General features: G+C 34.3%; 1 protein-coding gene across 1 annotated transcript in view; it reads left to right on the top strand.

The window, feature by feature from the left end:
• Window positions 1-1,207: 1,207 nt before the first annotated feature.
• Dlc1 (DLC1 Rho GTPase activating protein) overlaps window positions 1,208-18,928 on the top strand; it is a 436,178-nt gene continuing 418,457 nt past the window's right edge. The window contains exon 1 of the mRNA XM_070016284.1: window positions 1,208-1,266. The gene's annotated coding sequence lies outside the window, so the exon portion shown is untranslated. The remainder of the gene's footprint in view (window positions 1,267-18,928) is intronic.

Genomic DNA, 18,928 nt, shown 5'->3' with positions numbered 1-18,928 from the left:
ATTTCAACAGTACAGGATGCTTTGAAAGTGACAAGAACTAAAATGAGTGAAGACAGGTATTGAATCTACGCCACATTAGAAGAATTTTTATGATAAGTAGAGCATATATTCTATATATCAAAAATTATAGAATGATGCTAGCATATATTGATTGTGCACCCATCCCCTCAACATGCACTGGAGATAGGATCCTTTAGAACTAATGAAGTTAAATTAAACTCAGCAGGATAGGCTTTAATGTGGCATATTATCATCAGAGATAGTGGAAATGTAAAGATAGACATGTACAAGGGAAGAGATTACATGAAAATGAAGCCACGGTCCATAGATGTACCTTAACGAAGGAATATCCAAATCGTCAGGCTACCAGGAGGTAGGAAAAGCCTGGAACAGATCTTCATCACAATCCTTAGAAGAAATAAATCTCTGCCAATTGCTTCATCTCAGATTTCTCAGCCACAAGAACTGTAAGAAAATAGATTTCTACTGCTAAGCCATCCAGTAGGAGGTACTTTGTTACAGCAGACTGTGGGAGCTATTACAGATGTTAAACAGAAATGCAAAATGAATTTCTCCTGGAAAATGTAGCTTATAGACAATTAAATGCAACCATAAGATTTGGAATCCACAGATGAGTTTGTACATGCTTTTGGGGGAAATACCACGTGCAAATAACCACAGGTAAAGAGATCACTCACAAAACACTGCACTTAATCAAGCAGAGTGCTTCTAAACAGAGTGAGCTCTCCTCTTACTGTGAGACATCTCAAGGCAGAGACATCTGTCCATCCACATGCATTCTTACTGAAAGGATTCTTGTATCATAAGGTGGGAGATCATACTGCAAGTAATGTTTTTGCTGATTTTCATTTCTGAAAAGGGAGAAAAAAAGTTCAGAGGAAACAAATACACCACAGAAAAACTTCAGAGAAACAAAAGAGCCACATTATGGCTTTCCTATTTCATAATATTCTTCATTCTGTAAACTTCAGTAAAATATATGGCAAATCCTCTCTTGATGCATGAATACACCCACTGCTGATGGCAAATACAAAACCTGGGTCCACACATGGAGAATGGATTCATTGTCTGTCAACAGCATTCTTGGATTGGAAAGAGTCTCTTGGGAATTCATTACTGAGGACAAGTCCCACCCCTTCAATACTGCTGCTGGGCAGCAGTATTGTCAGAGGATTGTCAGAGGAGACATTGCTAGGGAAAGCATTAGATCTACTCAGCTTCAAACCCGCACATGTGCCTCACCAGGTAAAACTTTTCATTTACCTTTTATATTTCCTACCAGACATAACTGCATGCTGTATCCTAACTCTATTAGATAAGAAAGTTGCATGTTAAAGTCTTTCTGAAAACATTTGTTTTATTCATGAAAATATAATTCTAGATGTACAGAAAAAGTCTATAAAATGTGTGTCCACACTTACACAGTCACACACACACACATCAGGTAAAGAAATACCATCAGGTAAAGAGATAATCCACAAAACACTGTGATAGATAGATAGATAGATAGATAGATAGATAGATAGATAGATAGATAGATAGATAGTAGATAGACACTGTCATAGTGTCACTATCTAACATTGTTCACCTACATATGTGTGATACTTTTATCATGAAAATGGTATTTTTGATTTCTAGTCTTTGTAATGCTCTTGTCAAATAATTGCTTGGGAAGATGATTTTTGTTTTTAGTTCCCATGAAAATATTTGGTTCAATTTAAAACAGATGATACAATTTGGAGTTTTCATTTGTTTCTATCACTATTATTTATTAAATAATTCCAGTTCACATGCTTTAAGATTTATTATTCATTCTGGACTAGTCTTTATATATGTTTATAGTTATATAAATCTGAAAAAATAATTTTATGTGGTACTTTCTGTCATAAACATTTTCCTAGGATATGATAAAAATAATTCACTGGGTAGGCCATCTGGCAATTAACTAATGTATTTCTCTGACAATTAACTAATATACTAAAAAATCTCAAGCAATCTCAGAGAAATATATTACCAAGGCTATCTAAATATATCGCTTTCTTACAATTCAGAATTGCTTCAACATAAAGGTGACAAATATATGATTGGTTTCCTTTGAGGCTGGTTTTTAATTGAATGAATAGACAGTGTGTTTTTCATTATAGCAACCTATAACACTAATGGATAGGCTAATGTTTTCTTCCTTCAAGTAATTGTACAGATACCCTAATTTAAAATCACTCCGATCTTCTCAGCTAGTTGTTTTCAAACGGGGCAAAGGTCTTGATCACTTATACAAGGGAGATTGCAATTGTCAATATAATTTAAAACACAAGGATTTTCCACTTGAAGCAATTAAAATTTACTAGGCATCATTTGCTTTTAAAAATTAAACATATTATTTGTTAGAATTTATAAGAAAGGCAATGTTGCTGAAATTAATCTTATAAACTCTAAAATAGTTTTATATTATTTCATTTCTATTGACTGAACAACTGTTTTCACATAACGTAAGATATTATAAATAAAACACTAACGTAAAAATGCAATGATTCATATTAATCAAACTGGCTAAGTTTCCATTTGCTTTTACAAGAAAGGAAATGGTACTACAAACTAATTTCACAATACTAATTGTTGTATTATTCAATTCAATTGTTTCTCCTCTATTTCTATATCCTGTAGTAAATTCTAAATGTTAAAAATAATCTAATGTTTCTCATTAATCAGTTTGTCAAAATCAGTTAATTATACGTATGAATTATTGTTTTACTGCTGCCCATACTTATAATGAATGATACTTAGCATATTAAATGTTATAATATACTCATAATGGATATGATGTTAATTTTTATGGATGATAAATGTCATGAATAATGCTGATGAAGGAATAAATGAAAGATAACATTGAGATAGATCACAATGAAATAGCATCCTGATGCTTTGTTGGAAAAAAAAAACAAATTCAACCAAATTTGTTCCTAGAATACATTTTAATACTATATATTTATTCATTCCTATAATACATTATACTAATAAGCACTTAATATTTGTGGATATTAAAAAATTTCCAGAATAGGATGTATTTGCATTTTATTAGACAAAAATGCACACTATTTGAAAAATTAAATGTATTCATTATCTTTATATTAAATTTACCATTCTCTCTTCTGTTACTTTAGCAGATAGATTACATACTGTATTGCTATTTTAAAACCATAAGAAATCTTGTTTTCTGATACCTTTAAAACAAAAATAAACCTAACATCACAGTATTATTATATGAACTGGAAAATAGTCTGATAATAGATAGAATATTGTATTATCTACAAATAATTTTGAAAATATAGGAAGAATTTTGAACTCAGTGTGACAAAATTTGCCACACCCAAGACTAAGTGTTAACAATGAACAGATAGAATCATTCTTGTTATACCCATTGCCCTCAACCTGCCATAATTCCCATATTATTTTGACATAATCGAGACACAATGTCATTTCACTCATGAATATTTTAGTCTACGGTTTTAAAAATTAAGCTCTCTTCTTTAAGACAATGTAATGACACAATTACCGAAAAAATAAATGTCCTTGACTTTACCACAACACAAAACATTAAGTGTACAACTACCTTATCATCGTGTCCATTTCTTTTAAAGAGTTTATTTCAATTAGAATCTCACATGTTAAACTCCCATATGCAATTGGATCCCTTTTTAAAAACTCTTTTAATGTATCATTTCTCTTCCTATCCTACATTTTTCCCCTTTGTCATTTCATTGGGAAGAAAAAATAAAAGAACTTGGCTTTTGTCTTAGGCAATTTCCCTGTCTAGAAGCTTCTGATTGTAGTACAACAGTGTAATTTAAAATGTTTCTCGGCTTTCTAAATTGATATTCAGTGCTGGAGAATTGTTTAGATATAGGTTCTATTTTTGGCTAACAGCTTTCAGAGCTGGCTCTGTGTTCTGCCATCAGGAGGTACTTAATGTGTGGTTGTTTCTTTTTATGTGATGTCAAATGCCTTGGAATTCAATGTCATATATTTTCATTTGATACACAGAAACATAGTTAATTCTGAAAAACAGTGGGCACATTGGAATAACATAGGGAAAGTGTCAAAAATGCAACCTAAGTACTGCTTTTGCATTAGTTCACTGGAAAAAAATCACCAAGAGTTTTATTTTTCCTTATGCTTGATTTTTTTCTATAATTTGAAATTATAGGTAGGAACATTAAATGTCCTATATTTCTTAGAAAATGAACACACTCAAGCCATGCTTCTGTTCCCTTCCTCTGTTCTCTTCTTTGTCCTATTATACTAGTTCTTCCATGGTTTCAATCCCAGTGGCCAAGTTGCTGTCTCCTTTCCCAAGGGCACATTGTTCACACAATTATTCCAACAGATGTGTTCCAATAAAGAATAAGGTGGGTATAGCCAGGATGCATTTAGCAATTCTAAAATAGGATATCGAGTCTGAACATACTTTTGTTTCATTTCTAGAAATCTGACAAAGATAACTTTCATTTTAAAATAGTTGTTTTTAAAAAAAAATTATCTCTTTCTTTAAATGTTCTATTATTTCTGTGCTCCAATGAACAGAAGAATATTTTAAATCTGAACTTTCTCAGTTGTGAATTTAAGCTCAAAAGTACAAGACTGCATCTGTTCATGAGGATTTGAGCTTGAGAGCTAAACAGAAATCCAATTATGAGGACTCAAATAAGAGGGGCAAGACCTAGAGCATAGCTGCTTTATTGGTGGACTGACTGAGAATTATAATAGACCTGTTTGACACATTGCCCTTGGAATAATATTATATGGGAAGGGAGAGAAAGGTATCCTTTGGAAGGCTCCACGTAACAATGTGTGGATAGACTGAATGAAAGCACACACTGACTTTCAAAATGCGTATGAGAACTAAAATTCTCATGTAGAAGTTTGGAAGTTGTGAATAAGCAAAAAGTAAAAGATAAATAATGTTGAAAAGCGTTATTTATAAAGGCAGTATTGTTAGATTTCTTGATTATAGCATTCTAACTGGAGTGAGGTGGTATCTCAATGTTGTTTTGATTTGCATTTCTTTTATGGCTAGAGAAGTTGAGCATTTTTTATGGGTCTATTGGCCATTCTTATTTCTTCTTCAGAGAAGTCTCTCTTTAAGTCTTTAGCCCACTTATTAATGGGACTGTTGTTTCTTTGAGGATGTGTGGTTTGGGATTTAATTTTTTGAGTTCTAAGTATATTTTAGATACGAGACTCCTGTCCATTGTATGGCTAGTGAAGATCTTCTTCCAATCCGTGGGCTTTTTATTGATCTTGCTATCTCTGTCCCTTGCCATGCAGAAGCTCTTGAATCCCATTTGTCCAACCTTTCTTTGATTTGTTGTGTTTCTGGGTCTTTATTAAGAAATTTTCAGCCTGAGCCAAGGAACCCTAGAGTTTCTCCTATTCCTTCCTGTAATGAGGGGAAGGGAGTTGAGGAGGTGGGGGGGAAGGGATAGTAGGGGGAAAACAAAGGAGGGAGTAACAATGCCCAATAGGAAATGTACTCATTACCTTACTCATGTAATTGCAACCCCTCTGTACAGTGTCTTTATAATAAAAATATTTTCAAAAAGAGCCAGATCATGAAGCAATTACCAAAATGACTGAATAAAGTGAACAGTTAATAAAAAAGCAGTATTACATGAATTGCGTATACTCCATTAGCATAGTTGCTAAATGACTTCAACCTCTTCAGAGACACATATAAACAAAGAAAGATACTTTTCATTAGGTGCTTATAAATGTACATATTATAGCCATCACATGAAAATAAAATGAAGGCGGAAGAACTTTACTTTGGGGATGGCAACTCAATTGTCATATAATAAAATAGGCTGACTAAATATTAATAACTCTTCAACTTTCTTGCATGTGGAGAATATCAATGTATAGGGAAATTATTTGGATTATAAGTCACCTATAGGATGACTATGACAAATTTTCATATCACCACTTTTTCTTTATTTCTATTAGGTTCATAGTACATTCTGATTTGAGGGGAAATGATGACTACTTGAAGAGGATCCTGATAGTAATTTTCAGAAATTGTAAAAGGTCTTGGCATCATTTTAAAGTTTCCTAGCAAAGAAGGTTCAGCTTAAGATCTAAAGTGTCAAATAATATGAATGAACTGGATTTCTTTCATGACAATATTGACTTACTGAAATTCTTTGAGAAATTTTAGTTCCTTAGGCCTTAAATTCATGAACTAGTTTCTTCTTAGTAATGTTTCAATCATTAAACTCTAAACAAATCCTAGAGTGTTTTTAAAGACTATCAGAGATATATTTAATCTCTTTACAAAACACTCATTGATCATTTTATTAAGAAATAAGTTGTATTACCTGATATACGGGTATCCTTGTCAGAATTTTGGAACAAATTTTATGAGAAGCATATTTTTCTACTCCTTTCTAATGACAAAGTTTAGGACTGTTGATATACTATACTGACATCTGTGTAGTTTCTCTAAGTAACAAAACTAGGCAGTACCTCCACTTGTAGGAGACTTGTTTGGTAAGAGTCAACGAGAGGACACTTCATTGGACTAGAATTTTCATAAAGTGCATGCATACTTCAAATGCATGCAGTGAAAATGTGAGATTCTCGTTCTTCTCAGCTATACATGACAGCTATTTTATAAGGACTTTCACAATGCTTTTTCTTTCTGAAGAACTGTGATAGCTCTTCACAGGTTTTTGCACTTTGCTATTTAAAACCAGGTTGTCAATTCCCACAAAAAAGGAAATCTATTTTTATTGAGGTTATTTTATATAAAATTTGGAAAGAGTACTTCTGGTTACAATGGTGTTGATTCTTACACACATATATGCATCCACACATATATGCATCCATTTATTGAGATCTTTGTTATTGTCTCTGAAAGGTTCTGAAAGGGATGGGATGGAGTCCAGGGGAAAAGGGGTAGATAAATAAAGAGGGGAAGAATGCAGTCAAGAATCAATGAGATGTACAAGATGTTATATCGAAAAACGAACTTCACAACTTTGGCAGGGATGGGAAGGGGAAACAAAAGCGGAAGCAACAATACTTGATAAGAAATGTACTCACTATCTTGCTCATGTAATTGTAAACCCCTCTGTATGGTATTTTCACAATAAAAAAACTTACTAATTAAAAAAAAAGAATTCAATGTATGTCCTAAATAATTAAGAAGAGTGAGGGAAGGGGTAAGTAGGGGAGGAATGAATGGGAATGTTGAAAGTAGTGACACTGATCAAGATGCATTGTGTTCAAAAACTGCTTCATTCAACAGCAGCTCCTTTAGATAATGACTTAAAGATAGTAAAAAATAAAATTTAAACAAAATCAGGGGAAATAACTTCTATAATTTCTGTAGTCTAGTCCTACATTTATCTTCTTACCATATTCTTGCCTATTTCAATAGACACAGCAAGAAAGTTATTTTCCACATTCCCCCATCTTGTCTACATTTTCGCTAAAAATTATATATATTAGAAAGAGCCACCTGAGCCAAACATCCCACTTTGGTTATCAATAAACAAAATTTATCCCATAGATATTTATTTGTTACCATGTTTTCTCTCTCTGTTCAAATTTTGTTTTGTTTATGTTTTTATAAGAGTAGATTTTTAAGTGCGTGAATGTGTATGTGTTAATTCTCCTGTAGTTTGAAAGAAACAGATGATCACTTTATGATAATTTTACCAAGTTCATAAACATAACAAATTGCCACAATAGTCAACTATTCTAAAAGAGCATCTGGAATCTTTTACTGGTTATTCTTGTACCTAATTTAGCCACAAAGTTCTTCCTTCAAAGTGAATACTTGTTAATTTATGTAAACAATAGAGTGGACCTGAGCTTTAGCCTTTGTCTGAGTTGCCCCAGCAGGGAAGAGAAGGGACTAGCTCCTCCCAGCTCTTCTCTGCCTGCCCAGAACAGAGCAGTCTTAAAAGGGCTGATTTAACAGCAAGCTCCAAAGGCAACTTTTACAGAAGTATCATGAATGAAAAGATGCTGGCTACATTTTTCTCTTTTAATACTTCTCTGAATTCCTTTTATTTAATAATTTAGCAGCTCTAATTATACATACAAATTTAAACTTTCAACCCAAAAACTAGACTGAATAACTTTTGCTTTGAATGAGAAAAGCCAAAGTGTGTAATACAGTTCATTTATACAAAAGGCAGTCCACCACATGCTGACCAAAATTAGTCATTGAACCCTTGATACTGCTTATCTTTTTTCTGGAGAAACTAATTATTTTAATTTCTGATAACTTATGCAAGTCTGCATTCCATGAAAAGTTGGCTAAACTTAGTCGCCTTGTGTTCTCTTAAACTATATATGATGCAATTTCAAACCCTGCATGTCACAATTCACATTAAAAATAGAGCAGAATGTGTCTACAACTTTTTGCAATTTACCCAGTCTTATAGGGCTATGAAATGTATTTTAAGTGGAGACTTGTAGAGAATGTACTTGACTATGAATAAAATTGTCTTCATTAGATGTTTGCACTCTTCGTCTGTCATATAATATTATCACCTTCCACTGCATGCTCAGTGTCTCACACGGTTTGTGCATCCTGGCAGTTGCAATCAACCTTATTGCCCTTCCCCACACACCAACATAAAACACAGAATACACAAGCAGCATGTAATATACATATGTGTGTATATTAAATAATAATTACTTAACTGAGGAGTCAAATATCTGTTTATCATGATGCTGAGACATATGATCTAAGAAATGGAATGATGTCCTAGACAAGTTGATCCACTGGTATCAGCATGACATTAGGTGAAGTACCCAAAATGTCATTCTGAACAAAGATTGGATGATTAATTGAATGATGAAATGAGAGAAGCCAAACAGACCTCTTCTTACCCAAGACCTAGTCAATTCCAATTCCATTCTTCTACTTCCATAATTATCTAACAATTATCATAGAAATGTGAGATTAACTGTAAATTAAAATGCATTCATCTTTCACTTGAGGGGTTTTTAATAAATCAAGATTAGAAGTCAATAATCTACCTTAGAACTCACATCAATAAATATGATAAACTAGGTGCCAGTGGTCCACATCCATAAATCTTATCTATATGAGAGGATTGTTGGAAGTCAGCATGGGCAAACAAATTCAAGAGACTTTAATCTGCATATCTACCATATGATCATACGGTAAGATATGCAGTCATATGGTAGAACACCAGCTGTGATCACAAAAGCTGAGTGAGAACATAAAGCCTTGAGTTTAAGCTCCGATATATATACTAACAAAACAAATAAGAACTTTTGATTCTAATATTACAATATAGCAGAATTCAAACAAAACACAGAGTTCAGAGTTCTGACATTCTTCTGACCCATACCCCAGTTCATTTAACACCATGGAAAAATTTACAATTCTAAAATAATTTTGTCTCTGAAAATTTTCATTACTAAGATATTGGCTTAGTCAATGGTTTGATAAGAAAAAGGATGCATCTCAAAGTTTTAACACAACAATGATTTGTATGAATGTTATAATCTCATAATATGCTTAGTTCCATGAGGTCAGGCTTTTGAAGGAGTCTAGAAATGCCTAGGAAAATTTATGAAGGAAATAAAACTTTCATTTGGAAGACTCCCATCTCTGTTTCAGTACACATCTCTGTTGTCTTTTCTGCCTGCTTTCAAAATTCATGTTCTCATTCAAACACAAGTACTCCTGAAATTCCAACTTCTCTGTCAATAACTTCCTAAAAATTAGATTTACCTTGTCTGTGAAAGTATCACTTAACTTTAAAAAGATCTCTAGGAAAATCCTGGGTGCCAGTGGCTCATGCCTATTATCCTAGATACTCCAGATGCTGAGATTTGAGGATTGAGGTTCAAAGCCAACCTGGGCAGACAAACCAAAGAGACTCATCTCAAATTAACAGCAAAAAGCCAAAGGTAGAGGAATGGTTTAAAGGGTACAGCACCAGCTATGAGTGAAAAAGCTGAACAAGAACACTAGGTCTTAAGTTTAAGCCCTAGTACCCTCATTCCCCCCTCCTCACGAAACACAAAGATCTCTAGGAAAGTATAATTAAAATGTTTGAACAGATTGAAGGAGGTCCACAGACCCTCTACGGGAGCAATTGAAATAATTGACACTGGATATTGAGTGTTGAAAATCACAGATTCTGAGAACCTCTAGCAACAAAAGCCTCCTTTCTTTCCTTTAACCTACTTATTCCAGAAGGCAAAGAATAATGAAATAGTCCATGGTTTGCTTTCTTTTCTTTCTTTCTTTTTCTCCCTTCAGTCCTGTGGCTTGAACTCTGAGCCTGGATGCAGTCTTTGGGCTCTTCAGCTCAAGGAAAGCACTCTACCACTTGAGATACAGAACCACTTCAGTCTTTCTGGTGGTTAATTGAAGTTAAGAGTCTCACACACTTTCCTGCCCCAGTTGGCTTTGAACCACAATCCGTAGATCTCAGCCTCCTGAGTAGCTACGATTACAGGTGTGAGCCACCGGTGCCCGGCTTTGCTTTATTTTCTGTACAGAGAAAAATATTGCGGCTGACACAGCCACCCAGTAATTGACTAAAATTGGAATACTACTCATACTAATTCATTGATTATTTTATTTCTCTCTATATCAATTTAACATTTAATCTCCACCTTAGAGATGATATTCAAAATGAGCATTAGTTGTAGATACATTAAAAATAGCTAATTATATGAATTTTTAAACCTATCAGATGTAGTTACAAAAAGTGACTATATTTACATGTAGAGATTACATGGATAAAAAAGAAAAGATTTCTTGATACTTTGTTTTTATTTAGAAATTAAAGTCCAAATGAGATAATGTGATCATAGCTTTCATATGAGATTGATTAAAATATTTTATTTAGATTGAGTTAACATTTGTGAGTCTATCAAAAAAATATGTGCTGTTCTATTTAAAGATCTTCTTTATGATATTGCAATGCAATAAACTAGGGGCAATTTTTGGCACTGTGTTAAGGATACATAGTTTCACAATTAGTAATCTTTCTTTATTTGAGAGTATGTTTGTTTGAATATGTATCTCTAATAGTTACCAGTCTATCTTGTACCTAGATTTCTTTAACACAGTAACAGTCAAAGCGATTCCAAAAATTCACTGCATACTTTTTTTTCCATATTTGTTTTTTTTTTGGGGGGGAGGGTCCAGTCGTGGAGCCTGAACTCTGAGCCTGGGCACTGTCCCTCAGCTCTTCAGCTCAAGGCTAGCGCTCTACCACTTGAGCCGCAGCACCACTTCCGGCTTTTTTCTTTTTGCTTATGTGGTGCTGAGGAATCAAACCCAGGGCCTCATGCATGCAAGGCAAGAGCTCTACCACTGAGCCACCTTCCCAACATCCATATTTGCTTTTTTTTAACTGATGATAACCTGCTTTTAGCAAGTCAAGGTTTTTTTTTGGTTGGTCATGGTGCTTGAACTCTGGACCTGGGCACTGTCACTCAGCTCTTCAGCTCAAGGCTAGTGCTCTACCACTTGAGCCACTGGGCCACTTCTGGTTTTCTGAGTGGTTTATTGGAGTTAAGAGTTTCCTGTCTTGGCTGGCTTTGAACCACAATCCTCAGATCTCAGCCTCCTGAGTAGCTAGGCATATAGGTGGGAGCCACCAGCACCTAGGGCAAGGTAAATTTTAAATATTAATGTTTATTTGAAAATCATCACATTGTTGGACCAGAATAGTTTTTTTTAATTTTATTTTATTTTATTTGTGAACATACTGTACAGAAGGGTTACAATTACATGGGCAGGATAATGCGTACATTTCTTACCAAGCATTGCAGCCTCCTCCTTTGTTTACCCTTCACATCCCTTCCCAGCCACCCCCCTGCACCCCAATCCCAATCCTTCTCCTTCCTCCCCTTCCCCCCCCCCCCGCACCAACGTTATAAAGCTAGTTTTGGACATGACAACTTGTACTTCTCATTCTTGCAACAGGTCCACCTGTATCCTTAAGCAACTGGTTTTTCCCCATCTCCTCCACAAGTTATACTGACATCAAATATAGTGAAAGCAGGAGTTATACTGTGGGGGAAGGACATACAAAGCAACAAAGAGATAATCTTATAAATGCGTTAGAAAAACATGCATGAAAGAAAAAAACATTAAAATACATATCTAAGGGTTCATTTTCCTGACATCACATTATCTGACCTTTTCCGCTTGACTCATACATATACTAGAAATTGCAAATAAGGGAAACCATGGGACCTATGTTTCTTTGGGCCTGGCTTACTTCACTTAATATAGTTTTTTCCAAATTTTTCCATTTCCTAACAAATGGGGAAATGTCATTCTTTCTGATGGAGGCATAGAATTCCATTGTGTATATATACCACATTTTCTTGATCCATTCATCTACTGAGGGGCATCTGGGTTGGTTCCATATCTTAGCTATGGTAAATAATGCTGCAATAAACATAGTTGTGCTGGTAGCTTTAGTGTGGTCTTGTTTGTAAACATTTGGGTAAATGCCCAAAAGTGGGATTGCTGGGTCATAGGGGAGTTCTATGTGAAGTCTTTTGAGGAACCTCCATACTGCTTTCCAAAGTGGTTGAACAAGTTTACATTCCCACCAACAATGAAGTAAGGTTCCTTTCTGTCCACATCCCCTCCAGCATCTGTTGTTGTTAGAGTTCTTGATTTTTGCCATTCTAACTGGAGTGAGGTGATATCTCAATGTTGTTTTGATTTGCATTTCTTTTATGGCTAGGGATGTTGAACATTTCTTCATGTGTCTATTGGCCATCCTTCTTTCTTCTTCAGAGAAGTTTCTCTTTAAGTCTTTCGCCCACTTATTTATTGGGCAGTTGTTTCTTTGAGGATTTGTTGTTGGGGGGTTTAATTTTTTGAGTTCCAAGTATATTTTAGATATGAGACCCTTGTCCGTTGTATGGCTAGTAAAGATCTTCTCCCAATCCGTGGGCTTTCTATTGATCTTGCTAGCTATGTCATTTGCCCTGCAGAAGCTCTGCAACTTTATGCAATCCCATTTGTCCAACCTTTCTTTGATTTGTTGTGTTTCTGGGTCTCTATTCAGAAAATTTCTGCCTGAGCCAAGGAGACCTAGGGTTTCTCCTATTCCATCCTGTAATGTTTTCAGAGTGTCTGCTTTGAGTTCAAGGTCTTTGATCCATTTGGAGTTGATTCTGGTGCAGGGTGATATATAAGGATCTAGCTTTAGTTTTCTACATGTAGTTAACCAATTTTGCCAGCACCATTTACTGAAGAGGTTGTCTTTCTTCCATTCTATTGTTTTAGCTCCCTTATCGAAGATTAGATGGTTCATTTCTGGGTTTTCAATTCTATTCCATTGTGGACCAGAATAGTTTTGACAACAAAAGTAGAACGTTTTGATGAATTTCTTCTTATTTGGAATTCTGAGTAGACATTGAAAGATACATTGTTTCTATTTTTCTAATTATTATTTCCATTATACAAATGTGCTATTTTCATTGATATTGGGGTGATATTTAATATATTTCCATGAAAATGACCAAAGTTAGACCTCTTAGGAAAATTATCATATGACACAGAGAACAGTACTACTTTTCAAAAAAGAACATCCTTGTGATTTTAGTTGGCAAAAAAATTAAAGAAAAAAACAACTAAATATGCCTTTGTTTCTGGAAGAGAAGCATGAAGCATCTCTGCTATTTTTTCTTGGTGACCTTAATGCTTCTGACCATGGTAAAACAATAATGAATATAATCTTACATGTGGTTCCAAGGCATTCCACTCAGATAGAGAATATCTATAATGTTATCCCATATTTTCCTGCAGCAAATGGTCTTTACAGAGATAGATATGACCTTCCTTGGCCTCCATCATACAGGGTCTCCACAACTGATGTCTTCCTATCTCAATGATCAAATTTCTAGGAAGCAGTGACCACATGTCTGATATCAAGTCTCAAACTTTATGGATTTAAATTCTTTATTGTGAAAATACTGTACAGATGGTTACAATTACATGGGCAAGATAATGAGTACATTTCTTATCAAGCATTGTAGTCTCCTCCTTTGTTTCCCCTTCCCATCCCTTCCCATCCTTCCCCCGCCCCCCCACCCAATCCTCCCCGGCCTCACACCCCCCCCACCCCCCCACCCCCGCTCAGCACCAAAGGTGTAAAGTTCATTTTCTACATAACGACTTGTACATCTCATTGCTGCAATGGGTCCACTTGAATCCCTATTTAAACGATTTGTTTTTCCCCTTCCCCTCCACAAATTATACCAACATCAAATACAGTGAAAGCAGGGGTTCTACTGTGGGGGAGGGACATACAAAGCAACAAAGAAATAATCTTATAAATGTGTTAGAAACAATCTCATGAAAGAAAAAAAAACATTTGAATACATATCTTAGGGTTCATTTCCCTAACATCACCTTATTTGACCTTTTCTGCTTGACTCAGACATATACTAGATATTGCAAATAAGGGAAACCATGGGGCACAACATAGTCATGCTGGTAGCTTTAGTGTGGTCTTGTTTGTAAACATTTGGGTAAATGCCCAAAAGTGGGATTGCTGGGTCATAGGGGAGCTCTATGTGGAGTCTTTTAAGGAACTTCCATACTGCTTTCCAAAGTGGTTGAACAAGTTTACACTCCCACCAACAATGCAGTAGGGTTCCCTTCTGTCCACATCCCCTCCAACATCTGTTATTATTAGAGTTCTTGATTTTAGCCATTCTAACTGGGGTGAGGTGATATCTCAATGTTGTTTTGATTTGCATTTCTTTTATGGCTAGAGAGGTTGAGCATTTCTTCAGTTGTCTATTGGCCATCCTTCCTTCCTCTTCAGAGAAGTTTCTCTTTCAGTCTTTAGCCCACTGTTTATTGGGCAGTTGGTTCTTTGAAGATTTGTTGTAGGGGATTTAATTTTTTGAGTTCCAGGTATATTTTAGATATACATTTTGTCTGTTGTATGGCTAGTGAAGATTTCTCCCAATCCATGGGCTTTCTATTAATCTTTCATTTAGCAAATTTCTAAGGACAACTCTTCTCCTGAGAATTCTATTTGATTGAACATAGGTGATATGGCTGTACAATGGCTGGAAAAGACATAGGGACTATTTTATAACCTTTAATATGGAACATATTCACACATATATATATAATATTCATCTATATTTATATATGTATTTATATATCTATATATAAATATACATGTATATTTACATATATTTATAAATGTATTTATATTTATGCATTTACATGTATACATTTACATATAGATGTATATATAAAAATTTATATATACAAATATAAAAATTTATGTATAGTTACATATAAAATATATAAGTATATGTACATAAATTTAATACATATATAGTCATCTATACATAATCTATACATCTATACATCTATACATAATCTATACATCTATACATAATGCTCTTTCCATCATCCACGGTCAATATATGATAGTGATTTAATAAGATTATATCTCCATTAAAACATAGCCATCTTTGCTCATTATGTTTTATAATATTCACACATTATAAGACATTTCTCTGAATATATGGTTAAGTGATGAGGATACAAATACATCCCAATTTTAAGAACATGTCTTTCAAACTTTAGGAAGTTTTACATAATATTTTAAAATAATAATGTTCATTGATAAAAATTTCAAAAGAGCCTAGAAATTAAAAAAAATAAATCACCATAATCCTTTGGTACACAGATAACAGAAACTCTATCCATACATTTTGTGTAGTTTGTCATTTTCTTCAAAACCTATGTTTCCAATACAATTTTCACAGATGTAAATATTTTATCCCAATTTTTAAAATATTTCATTATTTATCTTAATAGGTTTCAAAATTTTAAAAAAAAAACTATACCTAATGTCTGTTAGAAAGATAAAAATCAATCCCAGAAGTATATGAAGACCATTCTACCTCACACTGGGCAGACAAGATGAATAGAAAAATTCACAAAAATGTACATATAATTTCCATGCAAAAAATCGACAAAATAACTAAAATAAAGTCAGTGCATATTAGAGATAAAATCTTCATCTTGCTAACAAATGGGGCAGTGTCCTTTTGGGAAAAAAAATCATATTAAGTGAAGTAAGCCAGGCCCAAAGAAACATAGGTCCCATAGTTTCCCTTATTTTCAATAACTAGTATATGTCTAGGACAAACAGAAAAGGTCAAAAGCTATTTACATATGACCATATAAGATGATGTTAAGCAAAATGAACCCCAAAACAGGGACACAGGAGGTTTTATCTTTGTTGCATTTGTTTTTAATGTACTTATAATGTACTGTGTGATTTTTGTTTGTTTCTTTTGTATGTTTTTCCCCCATGGTATATCCCCTTTTGTCACTGCATTTGATTTCGGTGCCCTGCATCTTGTACATACATTTTTCTAATTTGGGGAGGAGAAGGGAAATAACAAAATGCTGAAATAAGGATACAGACTGACCCATTGTAACAACAAGATGTACAAGACACTAAGTTGAAAATGAACTTTACAGTTTGGGGTGGGAGTGGGGAGAGAGAAGTTGGGGAGGAAAGGAGGGAAGGGAGGGTAGGGGAAAACAAAGGGATGGGTAATAATGCTTGATAGGACGTATACTCATTTCATAAGTCGTGTAGCTGTAACCCCTTTGTACAGTATCTTTACAATAAAAATTTTTTAAAATCTCCATCTTGCTAACCACCATTTCAAGGGGATTGGGCATTGTAAACCAGCTCAACACAGTGTGTATGCAATACTGGCACTTTCAGGGATCACGTGTCATCTACCCAGAAAGCAGCTCACACGAAGTGGTCAGAGATGTCTGGTGAAAATTCCCCAGAAAAAATAAGAGTGTTCTTTCCCTTCTCTGTTGTGATAGTGAAAATCCCTGGGCTTTTTGCAAACCATCTTAGAAAGATTCGGGGTTTGTTGTGGTTGTTGTTTCTCAATTAGCATTTTCTATAAATAAAGTAATACATAAATCTCCATACTCTCATAACTTTACAGAAGCATTCAGAGGCATGTGGGGCTAGGAATGATTAAGTTTTAGAAATTTGACAACAGCCTATTGTTTAGAAAAAGGAAGGATAAACTAATGAAGAATATGGATCATGTGGTGAAAAACTTGGCATGCATTGGCTTAGGTATTTGACTTCTCACTGTGCTAGCAACCCATAATTGTTATCAGATTATGTTTTATGTTGAGTAGACATAGCCCAGAACTATGAAAAATATCTGTTTTTATAGAAATTGAAGGATAATCTAACTTCATCTGTCACCTACTCAGTGTAATCTCTCTGGTTAGCCAGGAGATCCTCTCTTTTCTCATATATCCCACCCCCAAATCTGTGCTTAGTCACCAAATAAAATAGCTGTTCTAAATTCAGGGCAGAAGAGTAGTATGATTTCTCCCAGCCCCTGTACTTCTAGTTAATAAGTATCACTTAACTGTGAATTAGAAATCTGTATCTGTAGTTTTTATGAAAGCGGCTACTGAGATTGACAAGGTAAATGATACCAGGATTTTTATTTGAGCTTTTATTATATTTTTTGTTATTTTATGGAATATACTTGTATTTAATTGCTGTATTAACTAGTAATATGGGGGGACCAAAATATGTTGTGCTTGTATCTTATATATATGTAATAAAGTTAATTGATACTTGATGATATTATTTTGGATGAATAAGACAATTAGAATTTCCTAGTTAACTTGAGGTTTTTATTTTTGCCTTTTCTGTCTTTCTCTCTCAACTACCGTGGAATAAATATATTTACCTAGTTTCCATACTCAAAATTCATTATAATAATTTTCCCCTTTCTACTAAATCATGTCTATTTCTGAATTCTCTAGGTAAGCTAGTAACCAGTAAGCTTGTAGCTTTGTATCTTTTTTCCTGTTCTAGACAATTGATCACCAAAGTTTTGTCTATTCTGTTATTCTCAATTTCTTCTTATCTTTCATCTATGTTCTCTACTATTATCTAAATCACTTCCCTCAAACTCGTCAGCTGGGTTGCATGATAAATCCATGCAAACTGTCTTTGGTGATTAGACAAACTGAAATTTGAACCAAAGACTAATTTTAAAACTAAGGTGGATTTATATAACTAAGATCAAGGGTTTTGTTTTAGTCTATACACTGTGAAAGTAATGTTATCAGTGCAGATTTGACAGTTCGCCTAGAATGGTATATGGAATATAACCATGGGAGGAAAGCCCATCACTAACAGGAAAGCCAGAGGAAATGATTGTACTATGTAGGATTTGGCATAAATGTCATGCTACAGTAGTTTAGAAAGGATGAGTCTGAGAGTTATATACTGATAGATACTTGGAAAGATCCACCGGGACATAATTTCACTTGTTCAATTGTTTTATATCAAATAGTGACATTTAATCCAAGACTTCATTTTACTTCCTAGGTGACTAGGACCAACTGATTAAAGAATTGGAATTGCACTTAACAAAATTGCTGGATTTAAAGTATTGATTACCTGCCATTTCACTTCTCAAAACCAAACTTTATTTGGGCCATTCAAAACCTTAACTCTATGATTAGAAAACACATCAATGCTTTGGATGCAATATAGCTCTTAAAAAAACTCATTACCTCACTCATGTAACTGTAACCCCTCTGTACAGCATCTTTACAATAAAATATAAAAGAGAATTGTGCACGTATGCATGTCTCTTCTACGTGTATCATTTTGTTTAGCAGGAGTTTGTTTGGAAAGTGTCTGTGATACCTAAAAACAAACTTCCAGATGGAGGAAGTGAAAATAGACACATGTTCCAGCTGGTCTTAATCTCTCTTTTCTTGGCCTTTGTTAAAATGAAAACCTAGCCTTTAAAAGATAGTGTTGTCACTCATTTC

This window comes from Dipodomys merriami, unplaced genomic scaffold (genome assembly GCF_024711535.1).
Source record: "Dipodomys merriami isolate MVZ:Mamm:240054 unplaced genomic scaffold, mDipMer1.0.p SCAF_12, whole genome shotgun sequence".
NCBI lineage: Eukaryota > Metazoa > Chordata > Mammalia > Rodentia > Heteromyidae > Dipodomys > Dipodomys merriami.
Note: the sequence above shows the minus strand (reverse complement) of the source record. Positions and strands in the feature narration are given on the sequence as shown.